The sequence below is a fragment of the Hevea brasiliensis genome, chromosome 7 (genome assembly GCF_030052815.1).
Source record: "Hevea brasiliensis isolate MT/VB/25A 57/8 chromosome 7, ASM3005281v1, whole genome shotgun sequence".
Classification (NCBI taxonomy): Eukaryota; Viridiplantae; Streptophyta; class Magnoliopsida; order Malpighiales; family Euphorbiaceae; genus Hevea; species Hevea brasiliensis.
Genome location: NC_079499.1, coordinates 3,042,751 through 3,067,859, shown reverse-complemented (window position 1 = coordinate 3,067,859; position 25,109 = coordinate 3,042,751). Strand labels below are relative to the sequence as shown.

General features: G+C 30.7%; 1 pseudogene; it reads left to right on the top strand.

Annotated features, from left to right (window-relative positions):
• LOC131181621 (polygalacturonase At1g48100-like) overlaps window positions 1-13,717 on the top strand; it is a 34,507-nt pseudogene extending 20,790 nt beyond the window's left edge.
• Window positions 13,718-25,109: the final 11,392 nt, after the last annotated feature.

The following is a 25,109-nucleotide window of genomic DNA, read 5'->3' as shown; positions in this document are numbered from 1 at the left end:
GCGTGACAATTGAGAGGAGAGGCTGCTGGTTATGTTTTCTTTTCATAACCACACTTAAATAGCTAGGTTAACACATTAAACCCTTGCCACATGTCACCCTTTGATTAGCTCTAGGTTTAAGTGACCCAATCACATTGTGCCAAGTGTCAAACCTATATTTAATCTTGATTTTAATCATCTTACATGATTAAAAACATTTGGCAAGCTTATGTGTAATCCCATGTGTCACCATCTCATGGTGCCACGTGTCACACTGCAAAATGACCAAAATGCCCCTGTGTCTTAATTTTGAGTTCTTAACCCAAAATAATTATTTTCTTCTTCTAATTAATTTATATCAAATATAAATTAATTAATTAATCTCTATTAATTAATTTCTCATTAATTAAATTCATATTTAAACACTTTAAATATAAATTTAATTTATACTACACATCCAATAATCTAGATTTGGTTTCAAGTCATGCTAGGGACTTTGCAATCTAATTGCAAACCAAACCTATTTAATTAATCAATTAAACTCTTTAATTAATTAATTAAATCATATTTAATTAGGTGATAACTTGTGTATGTGTGTGACTTACTAGGCTCATCACTAATTGGCAATGAGAAATGATATCAACTCTTAATATCATCAGAACTCTTTCTTACCATAAATGATTTCTCTAAATCATTTTATGAACCTCATAGACCATGGTTAACACCTAGCATAGCATGCCATGGCCACCCAATTAGTAATAAGGTTTACCTTAATGAACCTATAATCATATGTTACCATGCACTAGAATCTCTCTCATAAAATCCCAACTCAAGCCGAGTCATGGTTTATGTCAAACTCCATTTGCTATGAATATTATGTTCTCTTTTAATTCCAGTTCTTGATTAAAAGATTTTTCTCATCGTAAACTCTTTCTCGAATAAATCTATCTGTCTGGCCAGAACTTGAAACATCAAGAACAATTAAATGAACATAGGATTTTATCTCTATTTACTTAGAGGAACAGATTCCATCTTGATCAACACCTACCTCCATATATAACTAGCGTGAGCCAACACATGCCCATATACCCATACATAGTACAAGTATGAAAGCGATCAAACTCAAACTACCTAAATACAAGATAACTGAGCTATCTCAGGAGTAAAGATTAAATGCACTGATAAGATTTATGACAAAAAATTTACAAGAGAAAAATCCATGTGCTTGTCATAAGAGTCACACTTTCGTCCTACTTATCATTTATAAGTGCCTATCAAGTTTGTTATATGGCATGAGACTCACCATTCCATCTTATTTATATCTCATATAAATAACTTAGGAACAAACATGAATACAATCTTTCTGGATAAGTCATGTCCTTATTATGAAGTATCCTCGATTGTGAACCTATTTATGATACTTTGTGCTAGAAATATTGTCACTCATATTCTTAACAACTTAAGAATAATATTTCTAACAAAATATCAATGGACCTTTTCTATTACACATAAATATATTATGTAAACGGAAAAGTGGAAATGCCTTTTATTATTAAAAATATGTACAAGATACATACTAAATGATATGCTCTAGGGCATACTACTAACAATCTCCCACTAGCACTAGAGCCATTCATTACAATATCTTAGACCCATCTTCTCAAGATGTCAGTCTAACTGAGCTTATGACAAAGGCTTAGTGAATGGATCAGCTGAATTTTTCAGCTGATGTTATTTTTCTGCATGACTATATCGCCTTGCCCAACTATATTTCTGATAATGTGATAGTGCCTTTCTATGTGTTTGGACTTTGGGTGAGACCTTAGTTCCTTAGCCTGTATGACTGCTCCATTGTTGTCACAGTGTAGTGGAACTGCTGACTCAATGGAAGGAACTACTGTAAGTTCTGTCACGAACTTCTTTATCCAAACAGTTTCCTTTGCAAGATCTCGATGCAAAGAATATACTCGACCTCAGTAGTGGAATCTGCAATCGTGCTCGCTTGGAACTCTTCCAACCGATCGCACCTCCATTACAAATGAACACATATCTAGAGGTAGACTTTCTATCATCGATATCGATTGGAAATCGTAATCAAGATAACCATCCAATTGCAAGTCTCCACCTCCATAAATCAAGAATAAATCCTTAGTTCTTCTTAAGTACTTAAGAATATTCTTGTGACTATCCATGTTCCAAACTGGATTGGATTGATACCGCTAGTCAAACTAACAAAGATATGCGATATCCGGCCTAGTACACAACATTGCATACATTAAACTAACAATATCACAAGAATATGGAATCCTGGCCATCTTATCTCTTTCTTCAGGTGTCTTTGGAGACATCTCTTTAGAAAGGTGGATACCATGTCTCACTGGTAACAATCCTCTCTTGGAATCAAGCATGTTAAACCTCTTTAACACCTTTTCCAAGTATAGACTTTGGGATAAACCAATTATTCTTTTCGCTCTATCTCTATAGATGCGAATCCCAAGAATATAGGTTGCCTCCCCTAAGTCTTTCATGGAGAATGTATTTGACAACCATACCTTTATAGTCCAACATACCCGTATCATTACCCATCAACAAGATGTCATCCACATATTAGACAAGGAAAGTGATAGCATTGTCACTAACCTTCTTATATACACATGGCTCATCCTCATTTTTTATAAAACCAAAAGATTTAATGGCTTCATCAAAACGGATGTTCCAACTCCTCAAAGCTTGTTTCAACCCAAAAATGGATCGCTTTAGCTTGCATACCTTGGAACCATCTTGGGATTCAAATCCCTTAGGTTGTTCCATGAAAATGTTTTCTTCAATGTATCAATTGAGAAAAGTCGCTTTGACATCCATCCGCCAAATTTCATAATCATAGTATGCACTATTGCTAATAAAATCCTAATTGATTTAAGCATGGCAACAAAGTAGAAAGTCTCCTCATAGTCTATTCCTTGCCTTTGGCGAAACCCTTTCGCTACTAGCCTTGCCTTATAGGTCTCTACCTTTCCATCGTAACCAATTTTCTTCTTGAAAACCCATTTGTTCCCTATAGGTACAATACCTTGGTGGGTCAACAAGATCCCAAACTTGATTCTTATACATGGAATCAATCTCGGATTTCATAGCATCAATCCATTTTGAAGAGTCTATATCCGATATAGCTTCTTCATAGGTAAGTGGATCATCTCCATGATCTACTTCTTCATGAGTAGACAACTCTTGTTCTTTTTCATGAAGAAAACCATATCTCACCGGTGGGTGAGATACTGGTTGTTCTACGAGGAACGACTTTAGATGTTTCATCAATGGGTATAGGTTGACTAGATGGATCTATATCCATCCGATGCATTGGTTGGTCGAATTCTCCAATTCTAACTCTATTTGCCTTCCTTTGCCTCCTTCTTGAACAAACTGTTGTTCAAGAAATGTGGCATCTCTACTTATCACAACCTTTTGTGAAGTAGGCAAATAAAAATAATATCCAAAACTATCTTTTGGATATCCAACAAATTGACCTCTTTACGATCCGGTCTCCAATTTATCGGTGTTGACTTTTTGATATAAGCTGGACAACCCCAAATCTTAACATGCTTAAGACTTGGTTTTCTTCCATGCCATATCTCATAAGGTGTGGAAGAAACTGATTTTGATGGAATCCTATTCAGAATATATAAAGCTGATTCTAATGCAAATCCCCAAAAAGGAGATTGGCATATCAGTATAGCTTATCATACTACGTACCATATCCAATAAGGTACGATTTCTCCTTTCAGATACACCATTCAGCTGTGGCGTTCCTGGAGGAGTCAGCTGAGAAACAATGCCATGCTCTCTCAAGTATTCATCAAATTCAGTACTAAAATATTCACCTCCACGATCTGATCGAAGAGCTTTAATATTTTTTCCTTTTTGATTTTCTACTTCAGATTTAAATTCTTTAAACTTTTCAAAGGATTCATGTTTGTATTTGATCAAATACAAATACCCAAACCTTGATTTATCATCAGTAAAGGTAATAAAATAATGAAAGCCCCCTCTAGCCATTTCTTTAAATGGACCACATACATCACTATGTATTAGCTCCAAAATATTTTCAGCTCTTAGCCCCTGTCCAACAAAGGGTGATCTAGTCATTTTACCCTGAAGGCAAGATTCACAAGTTGGAGTAGGCTCAGAGTCCAATAAGGATAGAATCCCCATTTTCTCCAATTTTGTAATCCTATCTTCTGCAACATGACATAACCTTAAGTGCCAAATATATTTGGAACTTGAGTTGGTTTTCACCACGGCATTGCATTCATTTAGATTGCTATACTCTGGCCAGTGGAAACACTTTCTTAATGGCAATGGAAACACTTTCCTGTTGGCAGTGGAAACACTTTCCTTTGCCTTTGTCAGCTTTGGTCTTCCCTTTCTGTTTAGCTATTTTCTTGGAAGGACCAGGAATCTTAGGTTTCTTTTTCTTATTGCCCTTCTTCTTGTTGGACTTTCCAGCAGAAGAAGATGCAACCAAAGCTACCTCTTTTCCTTTATTACCTGGCACATTCTTTTGGGCAATAACCAGCATGTTGAGTAATTCAGCTAAGGTGCATTCCTGTTTAGTCATATGGAAATTTGTCACAAAATTCCCAAAAGACTCAGGAAGGGACTGAAGGATCAAATCCGTCTGTAGTTGGAAATCCATGTTGAAGTCAAGATGTTCCAACTACTCAATCAGCCGAATCATCTTGTGGACATGATCCCCAACATTCTGTCCCTCAGACATCCTCATACGGAATAACTGTCTAGATATCTCATACCTAGCATTCCTGCTGTGCTCACCATACAACTCTTATAGGTGAAGGATGATCTCACTCGCACTCTGCATGTTCTCATGTTGCTTCTGTAACTCATTACTCATGGAAGTAAGCATGTAACACTTAGCTCTCATATCATGCTCCTTCCACTTGTCCAAAGTTTCATGTTCCTCTTGTGTGGCCTCTGGAGGTAAGGGACCAGGAACATTTGAATCTAGAACATATCCTATATGTTCAAGGTTCAGGACAAGTTTCAAATTTCCTAGCCAATCAGACAGATTAGGTCCTGTCAACCTGTTGTGATCAAGTATGCTTGCAAGGATATTGGATGGTGGGGGTTGTTTTGTGCTCATTTTTATCAGAAAATCAATTGCAGAAAATAACCAGATTAATTAGTAAATGTATCATGTAATTAACCAAAATGATTATGGTCTTTTAATCAAATTGGTCCTCCCACTAACTTAGCGAATCCTACACTTCCAAAGTAGAAAACGAAAATCCTAGTTGGATGGATTTCTAGTGGGTGATTGAATTCTTATAATTCTATTGATCATCCTCAGGTACATCCATTATTGGAATTACAATAAACTATAAGTGAGCAACTCCTTGCCCATCACATCTCATGTGAGGTTCAATCCTTTACCTAGCCCCTAATGCTCAAAATCTCAGGTACATCCATTATTGACTTATCTTGCATTAGTTAAGTTGATCCCATTGAGCCAGTAATTATGCAAATAATTTTAATGTCCTCAGGTACATCCAATATTGGCCACCAAACCATTTACATATTTACAACATCTCATGCTTAACAATTATTCTTAAGAAAATCTCTTAAATTAATTGCATCTCATGCAACTATTTAAAATTTCTTAAAATAATTGTCCCAATGGAGGGCTTATGTTATAATTACTTTAATTATAGCATTTCCAACTTAATCATTTGTTTGGAAGATTTTATAGTCATCCTAATTACTATTAAGGTCTCACTTTGCACATTATCCATTTAGCATGCATATATCATATAATTGCATACATTCCCATACATCTCATGCATTCATGGATAAGCAGTAAATATGGTATGATCATGGACTTTCTAAGTGATTCAATTCTGAGCCACCAAGAATTGAATCAGGGCATTCCTAGGTGCATTTCATTCATTAATTTTACAAGAGTTGCTGAAGGAGTACATAATCAACACTTGATATTGAATTCCTCCCACTGGTCCCACCAATGCTCTTGACCTCCTTGAACTTCTTGCAATCCAATATTACATAGTAATCCTTGGCATACCAAGACGAATTTACAAGAACTTAAATAAATGAAATTACAACCCAAAAATATTACAAACTTAATAATACATGCCCAAAATAAATTAAAATAAATTAATTAATTTACAATCCCAAAGAAACATAAAAGAAATAAATCCAATCACATTGGTCTTTTATAGTCCATGATCATCCATCATGCATATCACTATTTAACAATTAAATAAAACATACATACTTAAATTAAATTGAATATCTCATATTCAACTTAAAAATCCAGATTTGAATATGATTCAAATAAATTTAAAAATTCAGATTTGAATCTCATTCAAACAAATTTAAAAATTCAGATTTGAATCACATTCAAACAACTTCAAAAATTCATATTTGAATCACATTCAAACATTTTTTTAAAAATCACATTTGAATCACATTCAAATATTTTTTAAAAAATCAGATCTGAATTTTATTGAATCAATTTTAAAAAATCAGATTTAAATATGATTCAAACAATTTTAAAAATTCAGATTTGAATCACATTCAAACAACTTTTAAAATTCAGATTTGAATCACATTCAAACAATTTTTAAAAATCTGATTTGAATCATAATTTAATTGTGTGATTAAAACAACTAATTAAACACTTTAATTAGTCAAAGAATAGGCCTTAGATCATACAACAATTGCAGAATTAAAAGCCAAACCTTGAACCACCCATGGAACCATTGTTGCCGCCACCAATGGTGGCTTCACCATGTGTGCCGCCACACCTCTTGATCCAACCAGCAATGGATCACTTGATCTCATGATCAAACACACAATTAAATTATATAATCAACAATCTAAATGGCAAATATAGTGGCTCTGATACCAATTGAAGGAACGGAAGCGTGAAAAACACAAGATTATACCATTGAATTCAAAAATTTTCACCTAGGGTCACAAGCACCATGCAAGATTTATTTTTATCTATTTGATTTCAATGATAAACAACATATTAAAACTCTTTTAATATGTTTTTGGATCTGTATTTGCCATTTAAGATTTTAAAATTAATCAGATTAATTTTAGAACCCTAGATTAAATCAAGAACGATTACACTAACCTCTTGATGTGCCGCAATGGTTCTGCGCCTTTGAGATTCGTCTTGAGACACGGATGTTGTCCCTCTAGCTTGTCCACACCAAGAACACCTATGGCAGCCCTTGAACAGCTTCTAAAGCTTTTTCTATTAATTAGAAATTCAAGTTCTGCCTTTTAAGAGATTAAAGATGTAAACAGGACACTAGAAACAATTTCTAGCGTTCTTAATTCAAGAGATTGATGGCTAATCTCTTTGAATTGATGAGAGATGAAGAGAAATAGCTGGAGAGGCTCAAAGTGGCGTGACAATTGAGAGGAGAGGCTGCTGGTTATGTTTTCTTTTCATAACCACACTTAAATAGCTAGGTTAACACATTAAACCCTTGCCACATGTCACCCTTTGATTAGCTCTAGGTTTAAGTGACCCAATCACATTGTGCCAAGTGTCAAACCTATATTTAATCTTGATTTTAATCATCTTACATGATTAAAAAAACATTTGGCAAGCTTATGTGTAATCCCATGTGTCACCATCTCATGGTGCCACGTGTCACACTGCAAAATGACCAAAATGCCCCTGTGTCTTAATTTTGAGTTCTTAACCCAAAATAATTATTTTCTTCTTCTAATTAATTTATATCAAATATAAATTAATTAATTAATCTCTATTAATTAATTTCTCATTAATTAAATTCATATTTAAACACTTTAAATATAAATTTAATTTATACTACACATCCAATAATCTAGATTTGGTTTCAAGTCATGCTAGGGACTTTGCAATCTAATTGCAAACCAAACCTATTTAATTAATCAATTAAACTCTTTAATTAATTAATTAAATCATATTTAATTAGGTGATAACTTGTGTATGTGTGTGACTTACTAGGCTCATCACTAATTGGCAATGAGAAATGATATCAACTCTTAATATCATCAGAACTCTTTCTTACCATAAATGATTTCTCTAAATCATTTTATGAACCTCATAGACCATGGTTAACACCTAGCATAGCATGCCATGGCCACCCAATTAGTAATAAGGTTTACCTTAATGAACCTATAATCATATGTTACCATGCACTAGAATCTCTCTGTTACAAAATCCCAACTCAAGCTGGAGTCATGGTTTATGTCAAACTCCATTTGCTATGAATATTATGTTCTCTTTTAATTCCAGTTCTTGATTAAAAAGATTTTTCTCATCAGAAACTCTTTTCTGAATAAATCTATCTGTCTGCCAGGAACTTGAAAAATCAATAACAATTAAATGAACAAATGATTTTATCTCTATTTACTTAGATGAACAGATTCCATCTTTATCAACAACTACCTCCATATATAAATAGCAGGAGCCAACACATGCCCATATACCCATACATAGTACAAGTATGAAAGCAGTATCAAACTCAAAATACCTATATACAATATAACTGTGCTATCTCAGGTCTAAAGATTATATGCACTGATATGATTTATGACAAAACATTGACAAGAGTAAACTCCATGTGCTTTTCATAAGTGTCACTGGTTCGGCCTACTTATCATTTATAAGTGCCTATCAAGTTTGTTATATGGCATGAGACTCACCATTCCATCTTATTTATATCTCATATAAATAACTTAGGAACAAACATGAATACAATCTTTCTGGATAAGTCATGTCCTTATTATGAAGTATCCTCGATTGTGAACCTATTTATGATACTTTGTGCTAGAAATATTGTCACTCATATTCTTAACAACTTAAGAATAATATTTCTAACAAAATATCAATGGACCTTTTCTATTACACATAAATATATTATGTAAACGGAAAAGTGGAAATGCCTTTTATTATTAAAAATATGTACAAGATACATACTAAATGATATGCTCTAGGGCATACTACTAACAGGACTTTCCAGTAGAAGAAGATGCAACTAAAGCTACCTCTTTTTCTTTATTGCCTGGCATATTCTTTTGGGCAATAACCAGCATGTTGAGTAAACCAGCTAAGGTGCATTCCTGTTTAGTCATATAGAAATTTGTCACAAAATTTCCAAAAGACTCAGGAAGGGACTGAAGGATCAAATCCGTCTATAGTTGGAAATCCATGTTGAAGTCAAGATGTTCCAACTGCTCAATCAGCCGAATCATCTTGTGGACATGATCCCCAACATTCTGTCCCTCAGACATCCTCATACGGAATAGCTGTCTAGATATCTCATACCTAGCATTCTCTTTGTGCTCACCATACAACTCTTGTAGGTGAAGGAGGATCTCACTCGCACTTTGCATGTTCTCATGTTGCTTCTGTAACTCATTACTCATGGAAGCAAGCATGTAACACTTAGATCTCATATCATGCTCCTTCCACTTGTCCAAAGTTTCATGTTCCTCTTGTGTGGCCTCTAGAGGTAAGGGACCAGGAACATTTGAATCTAGAACATATCCTATATGTTCAAGGTTCAGGATAAGTTTCAAATTTCTTAGTCAATCAGACAGATTAGGTCCTGTCAACCTATTGTGATCAAGTATGCTTGCAAGGATATTGGATGGTGGTAGTTGTTTTGTGCTCATTTTTATCAGAAAATTAACTGCAGAAAATAACCAGATTAATTAGTAAATGTATCATGTAATTAACCAAAATGATTATGGTCTTTTAATCAAATTGGTCCTCCCACTAACTTAGCGAATCCTACACTTCCAAAGTAGAAAACGGAAATCCTAGTTGGATGGATTTCTAGTGGGTGATTGAATTCTTATAATTCTATTGATCATCCTCAGGTACATCCATTATTGGAATTACAATAAACTATAAGTGAGCAACTCTTTGCCCATCACATCTCATGTGAGGTTCAATCCTTTACCTAGCCCCTAATGCTCAAAATCTCAGGTACATCCATTATTGACTTATCTTGCATTAGTTAAGTTGATCCCATTGAGCCAGGAATTATGCAAATAATTTTAATGTCCTCAGGTACATCCAATATTGGCCACTAAACCATTTACATATTTACAACATCTCATGCTTAACAATTATTCTTAAGAAAATCTCTTAAATAAATTGCATCTTATGTAACTATTTAAAATTTCTTAAAATAATTGCCCCAATGGAGGGCCTATGTTATAATTACTTTAATTATAGCATTTCCAACTTAATCATTTGTTTGGAAGATTTTATGGTCATTCTATTTACTATTAAGGTCTCACTTTGCACATTATCCATTTAGCATGCATATATCATATAATTGCATACATTCCCATACATCTCATGCATTCATGGATAAGCGAAATATGGTATGATCATGGACTTTCTAAGGGATTCAATTCTGAGCCACCAAGAATTGAATCAGGGCATTCCTAGGTGCATTTCATTCATTCATTTTACAAGAGTTGCTGAAGGAGTACATAATCAACACTTGATCTTGAATTCCTCCCACTGGTCTCACCAATGCTCTTGACCTCCTTGAACTTCTTGCAATCCAATATTACATGGTAATCCTTGGCATACCAAGGCGAATTTACAAGAACTTAAATAAATGAAATTACAACCCAAAAATTATTACAAGCTTAATAATACATGCCCAAAATAAATTAAAATAAATTAATTAATTTACAATCCCAAAGAAACATAAAAGAAATAAATCCAATCACATTGGTCTTTTATAGTCCATGATCATCCATCATGCATATCACAATTTAACAATTAAATAAAACATACATACTTAAATTAAATTGAATATCTCATATTCAACTTAAAAATCCAGATTTGAATATGATTCAAATAAATTTAAAAATTCAGATTTGAATCTCATTCAAACAAATTTAAAAATTCAGATTTGAATCACATTCAAACAACTTTAAAAATTCAGATTTGAATCACATTCAAACATTTTTTAAAAAATCAGATTTGAATCACATTCAAACCTTTTTTTAAAAATCAGATCTGAATTTTATTCAATCAATTTTAAAAAATCAGATTTAAATATGATTCAAGCAATTTTAAAAATTCAGATTTGAATCACATTCAAACAACTTTTAAAATTCAGATTTGAATCACATTCAAACAATTTTTAAAAATCTGATTTGAATCATAATTTAATTGTGTGATTAAAATTCTAATTAAACAATTTAATTAGACATAAAATGGATCTTAGATCATACAACAATTGCACATTCACCATCCATTTACCTTTGCACACCATTGTGATGCATCAACCATGCGCACCATGGTGTTCATCATTTGTGCCGCCACCTTGACTTTGCAACCAGCAATAAACTTTTGATCTCATGATCAAACACACAATTAAATCATATAAACATCAATCTAAATGGCAAATATAGTGGCTCTGATACCAATTGAAGGAACGGAAGCGTGAAAAACACAAGTTTATACCATTGAATTCAAAAATTTTCACCTAGGGTCACATGCATCATGCAAGATTTATTTTTATCTATTTGATTTCAATGATAAACAATATATTAAAACTCTTTTAATATGTTTTTGGATCTGTATTTTCCATTTAAGATTTTAAAATTAATCAGATTAATTTTAGAACCCTAGATTAAATCAAGAACGATTACACTAACCTCTTGATGCAATCGCAATGTCTGCGCTTTGAGATTCGTCTTCAGGACACCAGATGTTGTCCCTCTAGCTTGTCCACACCAAGAACACCTATGGCAGCCCTTGAATAGCTTCTAAAGCTTTTTCTATTAATTAGAAAACCAAGTTCTGCCTTTTAAGAGATTAAAGATGTAAACAGGACACTAGAAACAATTTCTAGTGTTCTTAATTCAAGAGATTGATGGCTAATCTCTTTGAATTGATAAGAGATGAAGAAGAAGAGATAAAAACCCTCAAAGTGGCGTGACAAAGGAGTGTGGCTGCTGGTTGTATTTTATTTTCTCATAACAACACTTAAATAGATAGGTTAACACATTAAACCCTTGCCACATGTCACCCTTTGATTAGCTCTAGGTTTAAGTGACCCAATCACATTGTGCCAAGTGTCAAATCTATATTTAATAATCTTGATTTTAATCATCTTACATGATTAAAAAACATTTGGCAAGCTTATGTGTTATGCCATGTGTCACCATCTCATGGTGCCACGTGTCACACTGCAAAATGACCAAAATGCCCATGTGTCTTAATTTTGAGTTCTTAACCCAAAATAATTATTTTCTTCTTCTAAATAATTTATATCAAATATAAATTAATTAATTAATCTCTATTAATTAATTTCTCATTAATTAAATTCATATTTAAACACTTTAAATATAAATTTAACTTATATTATACATCCAATAATCTAGATTTGGTTTCAAGTCATGCCAGGGACTTTGCAATCTAATTGCAAACCAAACCTATTTAATTAATCAATTAAACTCTTTAATTAATTAATTAAATCATATTTAATTAGGTGATAACTTGTGTATGTGTGTGACTTACTAGGCTCATCACTAATTGGCAATGAGACATGATATCAACTCTTAATATCATCAGAACTCTTTCTTACCATAAATGATTTCTCTAAATCATTTTATGAACCTCATAGACCATGGTTAACACCTAGCATAGCATGCCATAGCCACCCAATTAGTAATAAGGTTTACCTTAAATGAACCTATAATCATATGTTACCATGCACTAGGATCTCTCTGTTACAAAATCCCAACTCAAGCTGGAGTCATGGTTTATGTCAAACTCCATTTGCTATGAATATTATGTTCTCTTTTAATTCCAGTTCTTGATTAAAAGATTTTCTCATCAGAAACTCTTTTCTCAATAAATCTATCTGTCTGGCCAGAACTTGAAACATCAAGAACAATTAAATGAACATAGGATTTTATCTCTATTTACTTAGAGGAACAGATTCCATCTTGATCAACACCTACCTCCATATATAACTAGTAGGAGCCAACACATGCCCATATACCCATACACGCATACAAGTATGAAAGCAGATCAAACTCAAACTACCTATATACAAGATAATCGTGCTATCTCGTGTCTAAAGATTATATGCACTGATATGATTTATGACAAAACATTGACAAGAGTAAACTCCATGTGCTTGTCATAAGTGTCACTGGTTCGGCCTACTTATCATTTATAAGTGCCTATCATGTTTGTTATATGGCATGAGACTCACCATTCCATCTTATTTATATCTGATATAAATAACTTGGGAACAAACATGAATACAATCTTTCTGGATAAGTCATGTCCTTATTATGAAGTATCCTCGATTGTGAACCTATTTATGATACTTTGTGCTAGAAATATTGTCACTCATATTCTTAACAACTTAAGAATAATATTTCTAACAAAATATCAATGGACCTTTTCTATTACACATAAATATATTATATAAATAGAAAAGTAGAAATGCCATTTATTAATAAAATATGTATAAGATACATACTAAATGATATGCTCTAGGGCATACTACTAACATGCAAGAACCAAACAAAAGCTGTAGCGATATATCAGGTGCTAGATATGATCAAATAATTGGGAGTTAACACTGTGCAACCACTTTATTTAGCTTGCAGCAGTAATGTTCGTTGCATAGATGTTGATCTAATTGATTAAAACTAAGTATATAAGTGTGAATTTCACTAATTATTAATAAATTTAATAATTTCCCCAATAGAAGAAAATCTAACTCATTTCTCTTTAGATAAACGATGTGTTTAGAATTTTAGCTAATTTTTTTTTTAAAAAAATCTACACTAAAAATCAATGAGGATTTTTTATGTTGCAGATTTTTAAAGCTGTTATTCTACTAAATATATTTTAGAACAACAAATTTAGAAATTTCAATTTAATACTTTGATTTCTTGGTAAATTAATAATGAAAGATCAATTTTAGTATATTTTTCTCTTTCTCTTATTTAATCATTGTAACATTTTATTGAGTTTAGTGAATTTTCTTTAATAATAAAATTTAATGAGTTAGTAAAAAATTTAGAGATATGGATATTTAGTTTTATGGAAAATTCTCTATAATTTTTTTTTTCCTAATATCAAAGTGAGGTAATGGAAAGAAATGTTTAATGCTAAAAAATTTTGAGCTGATAACAAATTTATCAATATAAAAAATAGAAATTTTTATCAATTTTTTTAGAAAGATTGTGATTTTAATCTTCATAAGAGGAAATGTATTTCTATTGTTTTTGAAAATATTATTAATCAATTCTTTATTATTTTTATTTTTACAAGGAAATATATGTATTTATTTTTATATAATTATTTAAAATGAGCCCCCTTAAATAAAATTTCTGGCTTCGTTGCTGGATGCTTACCTCCTGCATTTTTTTTTTTTTATATAGGAAGGCAATGATTTCAAGTAGTTGTTTTAATTAATTGATAAATGTAATTCACTTGTTGTTGGAAAAATAATACCAATAAATTTCTATAAATATAAATATAAGATTAGTTATAAGTTTGAATTCTAACTGAAGTTCATACATAAAAAAAGTAGATAATTTTTTAGGATAATGTAGAGTCTTAAAAGTTATCTACATTAATTTTTTTTAATATTACAAGAAATTTGGATTGGATTGGATTACAAATGAGATTTAATTATAGGTAGCAAACGTCTTCTTCCACTAAACCTTAATGCTTGTAGAATGGAATTGGATGACTGATGCAATTAATTAAATATATAGGATAGGTTAAATAAAAATTAAAAATTAGAAGAAACGTACATAAATAATAAAAATATGAAATATAAAATCAAATTAGATTTCAAGAGGCTGACTAATTTCTTAGAGGATGTTTGATTCTCTTTTTGAGTGCAGCTGATAGTTGATAGGTATTCAAACATGTGAATTAGAGTGTTTGGTGAACTTAAAAATATAGAGGTGATAGATGATAGGTAACTAATATGATACCTATCAGTTACAGTTTGTATCAACTTTATATTTAGAGTTGTTTCTTATTAATCAATAGCTGATTTGATTTCATTTTTATTTAGATTATATTATTTTTTTATATAACTCAAAAATTAATATTATTAATACTGTTTGCTTCTATCTTTTTTCATTTATAATTTTAATATCTTAATTAGCAAATTACAATTTTGTTAAAATATTTTTTATTAATAATATAAAATATAAAATACTTATTTATTATTAAAAAATATATTTTTTTACATTTAAAAACTAAAAATTGATTATAAGATTTTTTTTTCTTTATCAACAACAATAATTACTTTATTATTTTAAAACTACATTTTTAAAGTTATTTAATTATTTTTTAAAAGAATTTAATTATTTTCTTATTTCAATTATAAAATTAATGAGATATATTATTTTAATAATATAATAAATAATATAATATATTAAATTAATAATTATATATTTAATAATAAAATAAATAATATAATATAATAAATTTATAATTTTATATTTATGTTAATAAGAAAATAAATTATATGAAATATACTCTTATTAGTAATTTTACATATCAATAATAACAGCTAAATATAGTTTTACCAAACACTTAACATAAATCAGCTATAATCAGCTATCAGTCATTAGTTATGAATAATAATAACTATTAGTTATCAACTAAATCTAAAAGCTAAACCAAAAAGGCTTTTAATTTTAATTCAATTAATTTGAATCCTTATAAATAATTCAATTAAAAATTTATTTAAATATAATTATAAAATAAAAAATTTAATGTATTACTAAAACAATAATAAAATATTAAAAATTTAACTTGGCTGAATGTGCCATTAGCCACTTTAATAATTAAATTGATTCTTAATTTAATGGTAATAACGTGGTTAAATCTCATCTTATCCACTAAAATTTTAATTAGGAAGAAGGTAATTTAAATAAATCTTCATAAACACTAATTATAATTAATAAAATAAATAATGAATTCTCCTAATCATTAAAGAGATAGAAAACGTGAGCAGATATTGTGATGGACTTTGTTTGTAGAAACAATTTATTTATAAACTAATAAATGACAGCACGTAATTAAATTAGAGATCTAGTATTGTTAATTTCCTTCTTAAATCACTATAAGAAATTAAAAAAATAGCTACAAAAATTACCGACCAAATATACTGAAATTTCGTAGGTAATCAGTGATTACCGACGAATTACCGACGAAATTTTTTCGTCCACAAATACTAGCGTAGGTAATTTTTACCGACGAAAAAAATGTTGTCGCTAAATTTACCGATAAATTATTTAGTAGGTAAATTTAAATTTTTTTGTAGGTAATTTCGTAGGAGATTTTGCTCTTATAAATTACCGACAATTTACCGACAAAATTTTTCGTTGGTAATTACCGACGAAAACAAATTTTCGTAGCTAATTTTTATTTAATATTTTTTAATTTAATCATTAATTTTTAATTTAATTTAATTTTTATTTTTTTTAATTTAAATTAACTTTTAAATTTAATTTAATTTAAAATGTAATTTAAATTTTAATTTAATTTAATTTAAAATGTAATTTAAATTTTAATTTAATTTAATTTAATTTAAAATTTTCAAATTAATTTTTTAATTTTTAAATTAAATATTAATTATTAATTATTTTAATTTATAATTTTTTAAGATTTAATTGACTTGAAAAAAATTACTAGTGGAGCCCAACATAGACCCCATATATGTGACTATGCCATAATTGCTCTATGTTGGAGGGTAGTTCTCCTTTTATAGACAAACTCACTATCCTCAAATCTATTCTCAAACGATGTGGGAATTTCACATTTTTTGTGATTTACCGACGAATTACCAACTAAATATATTTCGTAGGTATTTTTTTAAAATTTTATTTTTAATTTCTTCTTAATATTACCTACGAAAATCGTTTCGTTGGTAATTACCGACGAAAACAATTCGTAGCTAAAATTTTTTAAGTTTTTTAGATTTTTTTCCCTATTTTCTCCTTAATATTACCTACGAAAAGTATTTCGTTGGTAATTACCGACTAAATACTTTTCGTAGGTAAAAGTTTTTTAGTTTTTTAGAATTTTTTTTCTCTATTTTCTCCTAAATATTACCTACGAAAAGCTTTTCGTTGGTAATTACCGACTAAAATTTTTTCGTAGGTAAAATTTTTTTAGTTTTTTAGAATTTTTTCCCTATTTTCTTCTTAATATTACCTATGAAAAGTATTTCGTTGGTAATTACCGACTAAATACTTTTCGTAGGTAAAATTTTTTTGGTTTTTTAGAATTTTTTTTTCTCTATTTTCTCCTAAATATTACCTACAAAAAACTTTTCGTTGGTAATTACAGACGAAAATTTTTTCGTAGGTAAATTTTTTTTAGTTTTTTAGATTTTTTTTCCCTATTTTCTCCTTAATATTACCTACAAAAAGCTTTTCGTTGGTAATTACCGACAAAAAATTTTTCGTAGGTATTTTTTTTAGTTTTTAAGAAATTTTCTTCTCTATTTTGTCTTAATATTATCTACGAAAAGCTTTTCGTTGGTAATTACCGACGAAAAATTTTTCGTAGGTATTTTTTTTTAGTTTTTAAGAAATTTTCTTCTCTATTTTGTCTTAATATTACCTACGAAAAATTTTTCGTTGGTAATTACCGACGACAAATTTTTCGTAGGTATTTTTTTAAAAAAATTTATTTTCTATTTTCTCCTTAATATTACCTACGAAAAGCGTTTCGTGGGTAAATACCGACGAAAAAAATTCGTAGCTAAAATTTTTTCAAGCTTTTAGATTTTTTCTTATCTATTTTCTCCTTAATATTACCTACGAAAAACATTTCGTTGGTAATTACCGACAAAAAAAATTCGTAGGTAAAATTTTTTAGCTTTTTAAAAATTTTCTTCTCTATTTATTCTTAATATTACCTACGAAAAACTTTTCGTTGGTAATTACCGACGAAAAATTTTTCGTAGGTATTTTTTTTAAAATTTTATTTTCTATTTTTTTCTTACTATTACCTACGAAAAGCATTTCGTTGGTAATTACCGACGAAACATTTGGTCGTTATTTTTATTATTTGGTCGCTACTTTTGCCGCTAATGTTAGGCACCACTTTTACCTACGAAATTACATCGTCGGTAAACTTTTAGTCGGTAATTAGTCGGTAATTTTGTCGGTAAAAATTAATTTAAATTTTATTTCTCTTTTCATTGGTAAAGCGTCGGTAATTCGTCGGTAAATTACCCACGAAATTTTGTAGTCGGTAATTTTCGTAGTTATTTTTAACTTTTCTTGTAGTGAATTAATGATAAATTTATATGAGATATACTTTTCCTGCGTGATTCAATTATGAAAAGGCAAATAGCATAGTTTAATTATGATAGAAATTCATGATATCGAATAAACAAGAATTAAATTAAAATTCAACTTGGAGTTATTGACATAACTTCAAATTAGATTGTGGGTATTCTATAAATACCCGAGCAGCTCAACAAGATTAAAATCAAATCACACTACATAAATATTATAGAACAAAAGAAAAATTAGTTATCATTATTAGCCAAAATGAGGTGTTCAATCTGGTTGGTATTTGTTCTTGCGTGCTTAGCAAGGTTGATGAATGATGGGTTAGCAAATCCTATTAGTGAAGAGGCTGTTGCATTTGATTGTGGCTGTACTGTTGCATGTTTTGGCTGCCCTTATGAGATAAGTTGGGTTCAAGGGGGGCGAGGTTCAATCGGAAGACAGTGTACATGTGTGTGCCATTGCCCATCAAATCCTTTCTTCCGTAGCCCAACTCCACCAGCATCATCAACTCCTCAAGTTTCAAAAGCACCATCAACTCCTCAAGTTCCTGGGGCACCTTCTCCCCCATTGACTTTGTCTCCAGCTTGTGCTGCATCCTCAGTTAATGTGGGTTTGTGTTGGGCTCGATCTGCCATAGGTACAATTTTTCAAGACCTTCAAATGGCTGAAGGATGCTGCAGTATGTTTACGCAATGGACTCATGATTGCTTTGGTGGACATGAGGAAATTTCTAGAATCGTTTCCTACTGGGTGCCTCCTACTTTGGTACAATATTGTTCAACACATCATTAGTCAATTAGTACTAACTTAAGCCGAATGCCTTGGAAAGTATATTTGTTATTTTAGGATCTTAGCTAGCTATATATGTTAGGAAGATTAATTAATTTATTATTTAGATTTCTAATAGTTTTAGGTGTTTGAGGCATCTGATTAAATAAAAGTAAATGTATTAAAGCAATATTCTTGCATACATATATATGATAATAACTGATTTATGTTAAGTGTTTAGTAAAATTATGTTTAGTTATTGATGCTCATATGTAAAACGACTAATAACAGTATATATATCATGTAATTTATTTTATTATTGAAATAAATATAATATTATAAATTTATTATATTATTTTATATTATTTTATTATTAAATTAAATATTTAATTATTAATTTAATATATTATATCATTTATTATATTATTAAAATATATCTATAATTATTGATTCATTATATTATATCATTTATTTTATGATTGAAATAAAAAAATAATTAAATTCTTTAAAAAATAATTCAATAACTTCAAAATTATAGTTATAAAATAATAAAGTAATTATTATTATTGATAAAGAAAAAATTTCTAACTAATTTTAAATTCTTAAATGTAGAAAAACGTTTTTTTTTATAATAAATAAATATTTTATATTTTATGTTATTAATAAAAAAATATTTTAATAAAGTTATAATGCGCTAATTAAAATATTAAAATATAAATAAAAAAGATAAAAATATTAATAATATTAATTTTTGAATTAAATGAAAAAGGTTAATATGATCTTTTTAAAAAATAAAATAAAATTAATTGTCAGCTGATGAGAAACAACTCAATTTTGATACAAACTGCAGTTATGAGTACCATATCAGTTACCTATCAGCCATTAACTTTATTTTTTTAAATTTACCCAACACTCTAGTTCACCTATTTGAGTGTTTATCAGTTATAACTTCATTTTTTTAGGTGAACCAAACACCCTTGCATGCATATCCAAAAAGTACTTAAAATTTACTGAATTATCCTTGTTTGCACTTTTTCGTATTCAGATTTTTATACACCTATTCAAGTGCTTACCAAACTAGTGTAAAATGAAATTATTTATTAAATTTGTTTATCCAAGAAATCATCATTCGCAAAAGCACTTTTCAGTAAAATTTATTAAACAAGAAAACATCAATAGAGAGAGCAGTTTTTGTGGCATTGTATGGAACATAGCAGGCTTTGTTGTGAAATTTAAAGCTATCACATCATTAGAGAAATTGAACTAAAATCGTCATTGATATCCACAAATAAGGAAAGAGAGGCTGAAGGTTGCAAAGCTGAGGAATTAATCTCATATATGATCAACATCAATTTTCATGGATAATTTTAACGGATAATTTAGAGTCTTAGAAGTTACCTACATTAATTTTTTAAATATATTAGGATTGAATTGGATTACACATGTAATTTAATGTTTGTAGAATGGAATTGGATGATTGATGCAATTACATTATCTCCATAGCACAGGTTAAACAAAAATTTAAAATTAAAAGAAACGTATAAATAATAAAAATATGAACTTGAAAATTAAATTGCATTATAAAATAAATAATTAGTGAATTCTCATAAATAAAGAGGTAGAGAACAAGGGCAGATATTGTGATAAACTTTGTTTGCAGAAACAATTTATAAACTAATAAATGAAGCATTCAATTAAACTAAGGTCCAATATTGTAAATTTCCTTCTTAAAATAATTAATTAACGATAAACTTGAAGCAGATATTCTTTCCCTGCGCGATGGCAAGGTAGATATCATAGTTTAATTATAATAGAGATTCATGATATTGGATAAAAAAGAATCATATTAAAATTCAATTTGGAGTTAATGAGATAAGGTCAGATTATATTGTGGGTATATTATAAATACGCACGTATCGTTGAACAAAATAAAAATTATTGATTGTCTGCTAAGAGAAGAAAGAAAAATTAGTTATCATTAGTAAAAATGAGGCGCTCAATTTGGTTGGTATTTGTTCTTGTTTGCTTGGCAGGGTTAATTAATGATGGGTTGGCAAATCCTTTTAGTTCAGATTCTGCAAATGAAGAGGCTGTTGCATATTGTGGCTGTACTGCTGCTTGTTCCGACTGCCCTTATGAGGTAAGGAGGGTTCAAATTGGGCGAGGTGTAATCCGGACACAATGTACATGTGTATGCCATTGCCCATCATCAACTCCTCAATTTCCAAAGGCACCATCAACTCCTCAAGTTCCAAGTGTACCGTCAACCCCTCAAGTCCCTGGAGCACCTTCTCCCCAGATCTTTTTGTCTCCAGCCTGTGCTGCATCCTCAGTTAATGTGGGTTTGTGTTGGGCTCGATCTGCCGTAGGTATAGCTTTTCAAAACCTTCAAATGGCTGAAGGGTGTTGCAACATGTTTACACAATGGGCTGGCAATTGTTTTGGTGGAAACGAGGAAATTCCTAAGCTTGTCTCCTACTTTGTGCCTCCTGCTTTGGTACAATATTGTTCAGCTCATCATTAGTTAATTAGTATTAATTTGTAGTCGAATGCCTTTAAAGAATATATTTATATTTCAGGAACTTAGCTAGCTATATATTGTAGATTAATTTATTATTTAGATTTCTAGTAGTTGTTACGTATTTGAGGCATTTGGTTAAATTAAAGTAATTGTGTAAAGCAACATTCTTGCTTTAGTTTTATATATAATTTTTTTCCCTATTCGGTAGGTTTTATATTTTATCTATATTCAGTTTGATTTTCTGGATCTTTATAAATACCAAAGATGCTAAACTTTATTTTTCTAATTCATATATTTGATGCATGAGGTCTTTGAGATCATTTATTGCTACATACAACAGCCTGCAATCTGAAACTTGAATATCACAATACAAAATACCTTTGTGGGCTTCGTGTAGGTACCTTCAATTCGCAGAAATTCGACGGTTACCCGAGTCTGTGAATTTCCGGCCAGACAGACAGGCTACAGAAAAAGTCTTGAAATTGGATCAAGATTTTGGCTACCCCACAGTTGTCAGACATCCCGAGCGCGTTTCCGAGATCGAAATCGGCATAGATAAACCCGAACCTTACTTTTTCGTAATTTTCTAGTACTTGAATTAGATTAAAAATTCATAAAATATTCGTGGTAGCTCAGAAAATTATGATTCTTTTTTGCATTAGCTTAGTAATGTTGCTAAGGACCGCGGGGCAAAGTTTTAGAATTTTTAGAACTCATTTGGGTAGTTTTTGCAAGAGGGTTAAATTATGAGGACTAAACTGTAATTTTACATATTGTGATTGATGACTATTTGGATGGGCTCATGAGGGGTTGTTTGATGTGATTGAGTTGTGGATATATGGTTTGTGGATATAGAAGTGTGTTTTAAGCCTTTTTACAGGTTAGGTAGGTCCTAGGTATAGGGGAGATTCTGCTAGATTTTTGGCACGACTTAGGACGTATTTAGTCTTTTCTTAGTTTGTATTGAGTCAATTGTATTAAATAATTATAATAAAATTTTCAGGTGAGCCGGGACAGCCTTCCTCCTCCGCCCAGCCGCCACAGTGACTTCGGTTGAGTCTATGAGTAAAATATTAATTTTAATTGTAATTTCGATATTATTATATGTTCAAGCATGCCCATGCATCACTTATAAATATGTATCTATGTAGTTAAACACTAGGCACGTTTTATGTTGCATTCATAATTGTTAAAGTGTCATGGATGTTGTTGTGGTAATTTGGAGCAGTGTGCGTGAGTTGGCGTGCGTGTGGTGTGGTATTGGCTATGGACAGGACAGGTAGACAAGGCTTGAGATCTTTGCTGGGACCCAGTCCTTCGGGGTAGACATGGCTTGAGTTCTTCGCTGGGATCCTGATTTGATTTATTAAGTGGAAGTCCAAACTTGAGTTTTTCGCTGGCACAGTTTGGATTAAGAGAGTTATATAGGGGATCAGCTCCCATATATGTATTGTTTGACATTATCGGGTGTGTAAGTGCTCCAAATTACCTTTTTGCTGTTATGATGTGAAAGTATTGCCGATGTTGCATTTCACTCTACATGGTGCATTAGCTTTAGATAGTTATAGAGATTATGATTAAAATTGATATTTTACTCTCTGAGTTGAACACTCACTCCTGTTCATTATTTTTCAGGCTACAGGAGGATTATTGTTGTGGTTAACCTGCTTTTCTTTTCTCCTTCACAGGTTGTTTATTAATGTTTGTGTAATTCTGTTAACTTCTAGAATTCCGCATGTGTTGGAAATATTTATTTGATTTGGGTCTGTAATATAATTTACCATGTTGGACCTGTAAACTTATTAAATGCATGTATGTTGGACTGGATGAGAGAGCTGAGCTCCCATTTATTTTTATGACATTTGAGTATGTGGAGGGTGAGCTGAGCTCCCCAATTGATTATATATTATGTTTACAGGTCGGGTGAGTCAAAAACTCCCCGTTGAAAGGTCCATTTTATGGCTGGACTCTGTCCGGTTAAATTTTTGAAATTGGGCCTAAATGGACCTTAGAGTTGGGTTGAGGAATAGTTAGGCTTACTACGGGCCTAGGTCCTAGTACTGGTTCGGCCCATAGGTTGGATCGTCACAGGTAGATTCTTGAAGGAGGTTCCTTGGACAAGAGCAGACATAAAGGGGGCTTTTCAGTAGGCTCTGATCTCATAATCTGATTCAAGTGAACCAATTTGTACTTAGGTGATTCAATTGCGAGGCCATAGAAAACCAGATTACTAATACTGAAACAAAACACCAATGGCGCCAAAATTAATAAACTACTCCCCATTTCTTATCTGACTAATGGAGTCCTTGAAGACCATATAAATAACCAACACACGTTTTGTGCAAAGTCAATTGTGCCCTTCCATCTCTGATACTAAAAATTTTTAACTTTGTAATTGGCGAATTACATTAAGGGAGGGTTTGTAACCCACAATTTTGAATCCATCCACAGATTTGAAGTTGAGATAAGTAGCAATGGGCATTGGAATAGATTTAGTGTGCAAATCGTGTCATGTTAATGCTAATTAAACATAGCAGTATCACTAGTGCAAGCCATTTTTATCCTATAAGCAAAAACATTAGTGGCTTCACTCCCATCAACTTCATTTTGCTAATGCCCACTTTTGTGTAAAGAGGATTTGAGTTGCCATTGTTCTAATTTTGATGGATGATATGCCTACCGACCAACCCCCTAATCATTCACATCACATAGAAACAAAAAGTAGACAAATAGATGGGGGAAATCGTTTTCAGTCTTTATTTTTTTAATATAAAAAGAACAACTCATCCATTTGATAGTTGACAATTTACATATATTTAAAAAATTTATGTAAAAATTAAAAATTTTAAATGCCCTCAAATTAAGTTTTGGGATGTAATTATATTATTAATCTCATGGTAAATAAGATTAACAATAATTTTTAATATTAGATGAATAGATATCAGAGTGTAAAATTACTTTTGCTCTATTGATATGCATTAGCATTTAGCAGGTCAAAGATTCATTCGAGTCTTTGATTGTGAAATCATAGGATTATTTTTTTTTTAATTAATATTTCAAGTGTTTTGAAGCGAAGCCCAATCTTTAAACCCACATATATTATTATATTGCAAGAATTGAAGAACTAAGCTTGGACATCATCGAATTATTATGGGTCTTTTTAAATGGACTTGTGCAATGGAATGGGGGTTTCTAATAGGCCTCCTTTTAGGTCCAATATCTAGGGGCCTTTAATTTCTCTGTTTAGGTCTCAATAACAGAAGTTTTCAAAGGCCTTCCAAACCATATTGGTATGATCCATTAAATATTGTAGGCAATTCTGAATTAGAAACTACCCTCTCAACTTCATTTTTGTGCAGCAAGATTAATTTGAAACAAGCTAATAATGAAAGATTACTTGAAAATGGTCTAATGTGATTTTATATCATTTTCACTTCGATGCAAAGACATAGTGCTAATATTAGGGGTGAGC